The 10597-nt window shown below is 47.3% G+C and overlaps 1 pseudogene; it reads left to right on the top strand.

Moving 5' to 3' along the window:
• Positions 1 to 229: 229 nt before the first annotated feature.
• On the top strand, positions 230 to 4933 carry LOC142046043 (E3 ubiquitin-protein ligase TRIM17-like; annotated as a pseudogene).
• Positions 4934 to 10597: the final 5664 nt, after the last annotated feature.

Raw genomic sequence — 10597 nt, 5'->3', positions numbered from 1 at the left:
TCAGATTAGATGATGATAATCATCCATTCTGGCTTTCACATCTATCAGTGTACAGCAGATCTTTTAGAAAGGCATCTAGTGACAATCTAAAGACTTGAAGGAAAATGCTACCTTTTCCCTTGGGAAGCTGTGCCAATGGTTTGCTACCCTCACTATTAAAATATTGTCTAATAAAGAGTATAACTCATTACATGAAACTGATCACTGAAATGCTTATATTCCCACAGCTATGGCCCATCCTCTGAGAAAGGTATTGGAAGAAGCAGTTTGTCCCATCTGTCTGGAGTATTTCAACGATCCGGTGAGCATGGACTGTGGGTACAACTTCTGCCAATTTTGTATCACCGAGTACTATGAAAAATTGGAAATTGAAGAAGAGGGAGTTTTCTGTCCACAATGCAGGAGCAAATTGAAGAAAGAGAAATCCCAGAGCAACAGGTAGCTTGCCAGAATGGTGGAAAATATCCAGCAATTAGAGATAAAACCTGAAGACCTAAAAAAGCAGACAGTCTGTAGGGAGCATGAAGACAAACTCAAGCTGTTCTGTGAAGATGATGCTGAGGCGATCTGTCTGCTTTGTGATAAAACCCAGGAGCACAGATCTCATACGCTGGTGCCAGTCGAGGATGCTACGCAGGAATACAAGGTAGGAAACATTTATTTCTAAATAGTCAAGAGAAATTAAATCACTACGGGAGATGTTTAATTTAAAAAGGCCATGGAGTTTAACCATGACAGGTAGGAATCTTCTAAATATACTGGATGTAATCATGGCCCCATTGAAATCAATGGAAAACTCCGAAACCTGGTCCACAATGGTACATTGGAACCTAAGTCCCAGTTTTAGGTGCCGCTGTGATTCCCCATAGCCCCTTTATTTACCTGAAATGGAGCACCTTCAACAGGAGAGACTGAGTGAGCCCCTCATAAGAACAGCCAGACTGGGTCAGACCAAAGGTCTATCTAGCCCAGTATCCTGTCTTCTGACAGTGGCCAGTGCCAGCTGCCCCAGCAGGAATGAACAGAACAGGCATCCCCTGTCATCCATTCTCATCTCCCTGAGCTGCTTCCACAAACCCCAGTGCTGAGCACCCCATCTACCCCCTCCCTAACCTTGTAAGGCATAGCAGAGCAGTGTTAGGGAGGTGGGCAGAAAATCACCTCCCTGAATCTTGCACCTGGCTCTTTGGGAACCAAATAGGACAGCTCTGCAGAGAGCCCCGAGGTCACTCAGATCAGCTCTGTCTGTGGCAGGCATGGGAACAGAACTCACGTCCCCTCACTGCCAGGCCACAGCTTGGCCTGAACCCCATCCTTCCTGCCACCCATAGGTGAAGAATTCCCAGAACTCTGACCCACTGCAGCAGAATTCCCCCAGGCATCGTTTTCCCCACAGGTGAAACTCCACAAAGACATTGAGCTTCTGAGGAAAGCAAGAGAGGAGATTTCAAAGCTGAAATCCAAGGAGCAGAATAAACTGAAAGACTGGAAAGTAAGTGTCCGAGGTTTGGTTTAATCTCTCATTTCATTTAAGTGTTTTAAAGAATTTACAAGAGACTCTTGATAAATGTAGACCACGCCAGCATAGTATTAAAACAACTAAATAAATCCTGTTTATTATTAGTTATAATAATAATAACAACAATATAATAGAAAGTCTGATAATAACCCTGTTCAGTATCAAACTTTAATTCCAGAAAATGTTCATTCTGAGGAGTACGGAGGGGGACAGAAGGAAACCATTAGCAGATCTATATGGCACTTAACAAAAATGGGCTGATTTACACTGGCTCAAAATGCAAATGAGGGCCAGATAAATCCATGTTTTATTTATCTGCATTTCTATTGCAGAAGCCCCTTTGGGATCAAGCCCAGTCGTTCCAGCAACATCTAGGAAGGCAGAGGGCCAGATTCTTCCCTGTCTCGGACCTTGTGTCAGCATTTGCACCAAGACCAAATCTGTGTAAAATGCTGCCATTCTGGTTTAGTTGATTTTACACTGCCTGTGCTCACTGGGACGGTCCTACTCTCGCTCGCACCAGCTTTACATTACTATAGCCCCATAGCATGGATAGGGTTACCTCTGATTTACACTGGATCAGTGAGAGGGGAATTGGCCCTAGTGAGTCCAGTGGAGTTGCACACGTTTAGGGGAGCCTTCCGCACCATACTTAAGGCTGAAACACCATTTCAATTTAAAGCTGCCATTCAAAGTGCTCTACATCCACAGGCGTGCTCAGATTGGTTTGAAAATTGCTATGTTTGTTGAGGGACCAGAGGAGAATACGTGGGGCAAATTTAGGGGCATTTGATGAACCAAGAGGTTCTGGAGACTGCATCCCCCATCCCCTATATGATCTGTTTTTTAGATGCTAATTCTTTCCCATCTTTCCTTTTATGGATATTTTGCATTTCCTGGTCAATATCTAGTGTCACGGAAGGAGGGGGTGGGGGTTGCTATTTCCCAAATATGAGTTTGGGGTTGGTTGTCTCAAGTGAAGGCAGAGTTGAGGATGTAATGGTTACTTGAAGGTGACTCTGGTATCTGGCTGAGATCCTCAAAGGGACTTAGGTGTTACAACACCAAAGGTTTAGGCACCTGGAAAATCACTGGTTTAGGGGCTACAGCTCCCAATACAACAAATGGGGGTAGGATGGTGCCTCTCTTATAACTTTTAGACCAGTGTTAGAGCATTCATGTGGGGCGTGGGAGATTTTCCCCTTGGCTTGAGGGGCAGAAAGGATGGGAACAGTGGAATCTCACACCTTTCAGGAGAATCATCGTGGGGGGCAGAGGAAAAGGCAAGTCTCTTTTGTTGAAATTGTTCAACTGTGTGTAAGTGCTTGTACAGTCATTGGGGCAGAGTGTAGAAGAGACTGGGTCTATAGCCCAGTGGTTGGGGTATTCACCTAGGAAGTGGGAGATGCAGAATCCATGCCCCTGCTTTATTGACTCTTTAATTCTTTACTCTGAGGTTAAGGGCTTGATGCAGGAATCCCTGGGGGTAATTTTCTGGCCCATGCCATGCAAGGGGTCAAACTAGATGGTCACAGTGGTCCCTTTCTGGCCTTAAAATATGAATCTATGAACATTCTAATCTAATGTACTTCACCCAAAATGGCCTTATACACTTGCTAATTCTGCTGATATTTATGGGTTGGTTTTTTATTCCCTAAAGGAAAGAGTAAAGATTCAGAGACAGCAAATCTCGTCTGAATTTGAGAAACTGCAGTTGCTTCTGAATGAGGAAACGAAACTCTTTCTCCAGAGAGGAGGAGAGAGAGACTCTGAAGAAACTAAATGAAAATGTCCCCAAACTCTTTAATCAAATCTCTTCTCTGTAGCAGCTGATCAGAGATGGAGGAGAAGTGTCAGCAGCCAGCTGCTGAGCTGCTGCAGGTGAGTTATACAAAGTTCCCCTTTAGTTTCGATTTCCCAGAGCCACGGGAACAAACACAGACTCTCTCTCCCCCTCCCGCCCCCATTATCATTATTATTTACTGATTTACTATTTATTTATGTAGGGCCACAGATTTACACACCATTATTAGCAATATTGAGGCCAAAATGTTCACATTTGGCTCCCTAAGATTAGGGTCCTAAGGGTAGAATGATCAGAAGCACTAAGTGACTTAGGAGCCCACATCTCATTTTGAAGAATGACCGGGGGCCGGATTTTCAGATGTATGTCGGTGCCTAGTGAGGCAGATCAGCACCTTGTGAGGTTTTCAAAAGCATCAAACAGGTTAGGCACCCTACTCCCATCGACTGGTTTTACTGTTCTTGTCAGGGTACCACCCGCCATGCACTGGATGCTTTCCAGTATCCAGAAAGACACAGCATCACCCCTGAAGCAGGGGCAGTCACTCGACAGACCATGAGCTAAATCTGGACCACCAGACGCTTTTGAACAGACCTCCAAATATTTTTATTTATGCACAGTTATCATTATTGTTGGTTTTCTTGTTTTCTCTCGAGTCTGAACCTTGACTATACCTTGACCAAGAAATTTGGACCTTGACAAAAAATAGACTACCCCTTCCCTAAAAGATTAGCCAGTCAATGTTCCTAGGTTCTTATTTGGTGCCCATCACCATGGTATCAGAGCATCTCCCAACATCATCAAGTGTAGGCGTCAAGATAAAGATCTCTCTTCCCACCAGTCAGCAGGCCAGGACTTTGTTACTGGTAGGGCAGTTAGAAAACACATTTTCACAGTAAGAGCAGCACATTTTATCAAGTATTTGCAGCCTCTAGAGGCCAGTTTTACTATCACTTTTCGCAGTATAGCTGCTGTTTAACATCTGCATAAATATGATTCAGACAGTGGATTTTTCTAATCTTGTGATTTATTTTGGCAGTTCAGCACAGTATCTGGAAAATCTGCACAATATTTTTGTGAAAATTAAATTTCTCTTATTGTTGTTTGCAAATAGTTAATACACCATTTAGTGACCCAGTGCACCCTTTGGTACCATTAGTGACTGAGTCATGCACATATCTGCACTTTCTGGGACTGGAGTTGTGCATCAGCACCATTGTAATCATACACCATTCAGGTAGTATTACCTAATTATAACAAATCATCATGTAACTCAGAGCTGCAGGTGTTTTCCCTTCTGTAAAGCCTCAGGGAACAGAAAATTAACCAGCTGTGCTCTGAACATGGAACAGCTGAATTGTACAACACTAACACTTTCTTATTTACTCTTCTCTCCTGTTAGGACATAAAGGGCACCCTGTGCAGGTGAGATTCCACATTCAGTTCACCTTCAATTTCTATCAAGCCCATTGCAATGGTACCTGTGCTGAGCGTCTGTGTTCTCCTTAAGAGTGAGCAGGTGAGGCTGCAGGAACCAAAGCTCAGTGCCGCTGAGCTCAAGGATGCATACGGAGTCCCTGGCATGATGGAAGTGCTGAGGGAATTCATAGGTAAGTTAACACTAATGCAGCAGGGCTCTCTAGCTTTTCCCATCTGCAACCTGAAAATCACCCATGTTTCCCCATTCCTAAATCCATTTGCCAGGTTCCTCTGGGCTTTTCCAGCCAAAGGTAGTAAACGTGCTATGATACATAGAGACCAATACATTAATACTGGGCCCCCTACAAAAATGAGGCACTTACATTCAGGGACTCTGCCTTTGATAATTTAACATTGAAAAAGCCTGTGAAGGACTTACACCCACTCCTGATGCAAATCCCATCACTGCTCAGTCCCCAGGGGCTGGGAGATGTTAGTTTTACTTGTCGTTCCGAAAGAGAACAATATGTGGTTCTCACATGGAGTTGTTCAGCCACAACTCACAAAGTGCTTTACAAAGGAGAAAGTTTTCATTGTTCTGGGGGGGAACTGAGGCACAGAGACATGCCCATGGTCAGATCAGAACCAGGAACAGAACTAAAGTCTCCTGGGCCGTTGCCCTGGACACTGGCCAGTACTGCCTGTTCTATTTTTAAACCAGTTCTGCTTTTCCCTCCGCTTCCTGCATGTAAATGAGGCGGGATGGAGGGAGATGTGTTGTTGTCGCAGGGGAAAGCCTGAGGTAAGAGTTAGGGGTTTGCATTGCAGTGCCATGGTGAGAAATGTGGTACTGTGCATGCTGGAGCTGTTTGGGACTCTCCTGAGGAGGCAGAGTCTGCCAGTGAATGCAGTGACCGGGGTGTGCATGTTAAGGTTTGTTTCTCTTCATACTGCATCACTGGGGCACTTCCTTGCATTCAAGGGTTTCAGCAAATGTAACTGTTCTGAGTGAAGTTTCTCTGTGGGAAATGCCTTGGTTCCATCTATGAAAGGGTTTAGTGGAAACTACCCCCACCCAAAAAATAATATTGTTCTCTTGGGAAAACTGCTAAGGAGGAGTCATGGCTGCTGCCTCACGGTGGGGCCTTCTGCCCCTCCTTGCACCCCCCATGTCCATGTCAGGCTCCCATCATGGCGGGGGCATTTAAATGTGGCACCTGAAGTAGTGGCAGGAACATGGGACTATGAGCAGGTGGCAGCAGCATCAACTCTCCTGCCCCTCCCCCCTCACATCCCTCACTGCTCAAGAACATCCTTGTGTGACCCTGAGCCCCTTGTCCCTGCCACCTACACAGAAATATGAGCCCTCTTGGGCCAGAGCACAGCTGGGTTCTGGGGCATTTCACAACCCAGGTCTGTGAGCCCATCAGGATCCTGAGTCTGTCTGTCTCTATGCTTCACTTTAGGGGACTGCCTAAACTCCTGTCACACCCTGGTGCCCCATCCTGAGCTGTGTGCACCCCACAGGAAGGGGGACCACCCCCAACAGCCAGCCTCTTTCTGGACAGGGTCCCAGACCCTGAGAGACTCACTGGCAGCTCCAAGCTGGCCAGGTCCAGGGTCTCCAGCAGGGCTTAGGGTTAGGGTACCACGCTTGCTGCCAAAGCTCCTAGCTGCTGACCCAGCCCGGCCTGTTGTCCCAGTGCAGACCCCTCCCCTGCTGCCCTGACTGGCTGGATCCCCTCTCTCTGCTGCTGTTGCTGCGCTCGCAGGCTCAGCCCATGCCAGGGCCAGTGTGGCGCTGCTGGGGCTGCTCCTTCCTTTGGCACCTGGAGTCTCTGTGTCTGAGACAAATGGCCTGGCCAGTGGGTGGGGATCTGCTCAGAGACATATGCCCTGTGCTGTACCAAGGGTTGCCAACTGTCTAATAGCACAAGCCCAAATATCCTTGCCTTGCTCCGCCCCTTCTGTGAAGCCCACCCCTGCTCACACCATTCCCCACTCTCTCTGTCATTTGATCTCCCCCCCGCCCACTCTCTCACTTTCACTGGACTGGAGCAGAGGGTTGGGGTGTGGGCTGGGGACGAGGAGATTGGAGTGTCAGAGGGGGCTCCGGACTGAGCCTGGAGCAGGGGGTTGAGGTGCAGGAGGGGATTTGAGGTGCAGGCTCCAGGTGGTGCTTATCTCAGGTGGCTCCTGGGAAATGGCCACCATGTCCCTGTAGCACTGCCCCCACAGCTCCCATTGGCCATGGTTCCCAGCTAATGGGAGCTGCAGAGTTGGCGCTCTGGGCAGGGGCAGCGCACAGAGACCCCCTGGCCTCCCCTGAGCCTAGAAACTGCAGGGACGTGCTGTTTGCTTCTGGGAGTTGCACAGAACCAGGGCACATAGGGAACCTGCCTCTAGCACCACTGTCTGCCCACTAGACTTTGGCATATTGAAATCTCCCGGATGGCTTTCAATAGCCACCAGGAGATTGAGGCCAGTTCTGAGAGACTCCCAGCCAATCCGGGAGGGTTGGCAACCCTAGCTGCACCCAGCGGCAGAGACCAGCCAGGGCTGGGCAGCGAATCACCACCCTTTCCTTCCTCTCACCCCATCAGCTCTCGACCAGTGACTCTCCATGCTTTGATCCCAGGGACCCAGATCCAGTGACTCGGAGTTGCTGGGTGAACGTGTGGGGCAGAATAACCAGCACTCCCTGTGCCCCAGGGTCCCCATATGCAATGGGGAAGGCCTCACGCTGTCACATGCTGCCAGGTGCTGCAGAGACTGAACAAGAGGCTGCTAGCTCTGAAAGTCTCCCAGTCTGAGTGTAGACAAGGCCCAGCAAGGGGAGCAGCAAACGCTGGGGAGGGGAAGTGAGGGTCTCAGTGTGTGGCTGACCATGCCCTCGCTCGTCTTGCACCTCTCTGGTTCTATCTGAAAGAGCATATTGTAGTGACCCTGCTGACTCCATGCTGGGCACAGGACAGAACAGGGCAGCCTGAGGACTGGGGGGAGATGTCTGAGGGGAGCTGGAGGTTGCGGCGGATGGCAGCTGCCTAAGAGCTGAGATGGGGAGGCCGGGAGCTGGGTGGGAGGCACAACACCCTGTGCTCAGTGTGCAGTTTCTCCAGGTTCTCACTCAGTGATTTAGGAATTGTTGGGTTTAGACACCATGGTGATGGGCCAACATAGACTGGAGAGAGCGAGGCTCTGGCTGCATAAGGAAAGGGCAGCAGTTCTGTGAAACAGATGCAAGTTGTGCCAACTGGCTCTGGGTGACCCTGCAAAAATCCTGCTTCAGTTTACCCTCTTCAGCACTCCTTAAATTACTCTGAGACAGAAGTCCCCTGCTGGGGTTTGCTTTGAGTCCAAATAAACCCCCAAATAAAACCTTTTCCTTCTGTCTGCTCCAGCCTCTGGCTGTCACTCCTGTTCCTCAGTCTCCTTGAGTCAGGATCCTCAGACCTCCTTCCTGGAACTGAGTTCAGGTCACACTGCGCCTTTATTCTTTGGAGTCCTCACCTGCCGAGCTGTGTCCTGCTGCAGCTGCTGTGACTGTCATTGTCAGCTCTGGGTGTCCCTCTCTCTAGGAACACCCCTTCCAGGCTGCAGGCTCCTTGCTCTGGTGAGCTCTCCTGGGAACTCCTCTCCGCAGCAGCTTTATCAGACTCAGTAGCTATATAGCTGCCAACCAGCTACCTAAGGATTTAGTTACTTCCAATGGGTCTGGGTTGTCTCACTACTCTCCCTTACAGGAGCCTGTCACAGGTTCACTGGTCTCTGACTCCCTTTAAAGGGGAATGACCTCCCTTCCTCCAGTCCCCCAGAGCTGACCTGTACCCAAAGATTGGCTTGATCATGGCTAGCACTTGGTTATGTTCTGCAGCCAGGGGGTACCTCCTGCCCTGCCGCCAAAAGGAAACCTACAAGGCCCTTGGCCTTATTTTTATTCTCATCACTGAAGTATAAAGAGACCAGGAGTTCTGTTTCCCATAGTCCTATGCAGCTCATGTGATGGACAAAATCCCCCCTAGTTTTCAGCGTGTTGTAGTTCAGAACAACTTCTACACCTTGTTAGTCAGGCCCTGTCATGAATATAGGGGGAAGGGTAGCAACCTTTATGTATGTCAGTCCATTCAGTAGCATAATCCCTCCTTGGCAGCTGTACCAGATTGCCTTACCTGCAAAAGGTAAAGCAGTTCAAATGACATAGGTTGGCACCTGATCAGAAGGACCAATGAGGATAGAAGATATTTTCAAATCTGGCAGGGAAGGATTTGTTTTGTTGTTCTGTGTGTTCTCTCTCCGGACGGAGGGAAAAACCAGCAGCTACAATATCTCCTAAAACCATACCTGGAATAATCCGTCTAAAACCACAGAATCTGTGAGTAGGGCAAAGAAATATTTAGCTAGATGCATTAGGCTCTCTCTTTGTTTTGGGGTTGTGAATTTCCCTGTGCTAAAGAGGTAATTTCATTCCTGTTTTTGTAACTTTGAAGCTGAGCCCAGAGGGAAATCCTCTGTGATTTACATCTTTTTATTACCCTGTAAGTTACATTCCATCCTGGTTTTGCAGATGTGATTCTTTTACTTTCTTTTTTCTTTATAATAAAAGTTCTTTTAAGAACCTGATTGATTTCAGCGTCCTGAAGACAAAGAGTCGGGTTTGTGCTCACATTGCTAAAGCAATTGGTTGGTATTATATTCTCAAGCCTCCCCAGGAACAGGGTGAAAGAGCTTAGGGGGATATATTGGGGTGATAGGGATTCCAAATGACCCTTCCCTGAATTTTTGTGTAAATGACTTGGTGGTGGCAGCAATACCAGTCCAAGGGCCGGGGGAATCTGTGCCTTGAAGGAATTTTAACCTATTCTGGTAGAATATAAACTTAGGGGGTCTTTCATGCGGGTCTCCATATCTGTACCCCAGAGTTCAGAGTGGGGGGTTTACCCTGACATGGTGACAGCATGGTGGGATCATTTTTGAACCAGAAAAACAGACCTTAGTTTTTTTTTATGGGTCACTTCTTTTTTTATCTGAGAGCAGCTGGAGTTCTTTTTCTTTGCCAGAAAGCAAAGTGGTTAAGCTGCAGCAAGAGAATTCACAAGCTGTTTTTTTGTTTGTTTTTCTTTCTAGCTCTCGGGCTTGGCTATCGTAAGAGCAGGAAGGTTAGCAAAATGACTGAAAGTGAAGTCCAAAAGAAATTGGAATTAGCAAAAATTGGAGGCTGAAGAGAAGAGGAAGGAACATGAAGGAGCCCTGGAATTAAAGGAGAAAGAATGTGAGGCTCAAAATGCTGCTCATGAGAGAGCCCTGGAGCTGAAACGGCTGGAAAAAGACAATGAACTGGCTATATAGGAACGGAAGAAACAGAATCCCAGTGTAGGAGGATCCAACTCTCCAAATAGCCACCAGTGGGAGCAGTTATTCCCAGCATATGAGGTATTTACTGATATCGATGAATATTTCATCACCTTTGAGAGACTGTGTACCATCTACTCTATTCCTGATACTCAGAAGATGATTGTTTTGGTTGCAAAATTGACTGGAAGAACGCTGGACATATTCAATACAATGCCTATTGGTGAAACTTCTGACTATGGTAAATTTAAGGATTTGGTTTTGAAACAATTTCAGATTACACCTGAAACTTACAGAGTAAAATTTAGAACCCTTAAGAGAGGGGCTGGACTAAGTAATGTGGCTTATGTAAACCAGATGAAGGATCTGTTAGAGAAATGGGTCAAAGGAAGAGGTGTAACTAGCTTTGAAGAGATGTGTGATTTGCTTGTACAGGAGCAGTTCCTGACTCGGTCCAATGATGATATAAACCGGTGTTTATGGGATAAGAAAATGGACTCAGCAGA

This window comes from Chelonoidis abingdonii, unplaced genomic scaffold (genome assembly GCF_003597395.2).
Source record: "Chelonoidis abingdonii isolate Lonesome George unplaced genomic scaffold, CheloAbing_2.0 scaffold0707, whole genome shotgun sequence".
Classification (NCBI taxonomy): Eukaryota; Metazoa; Chordata; order Testudines; family Testudinidae; genus Chelonoidis; species Chelonoidis abingdonii.
Note: the sequence above shows the minus strand (reverse complement) of the source record. Positions and strands in the feature narration are given on the sequence as shown.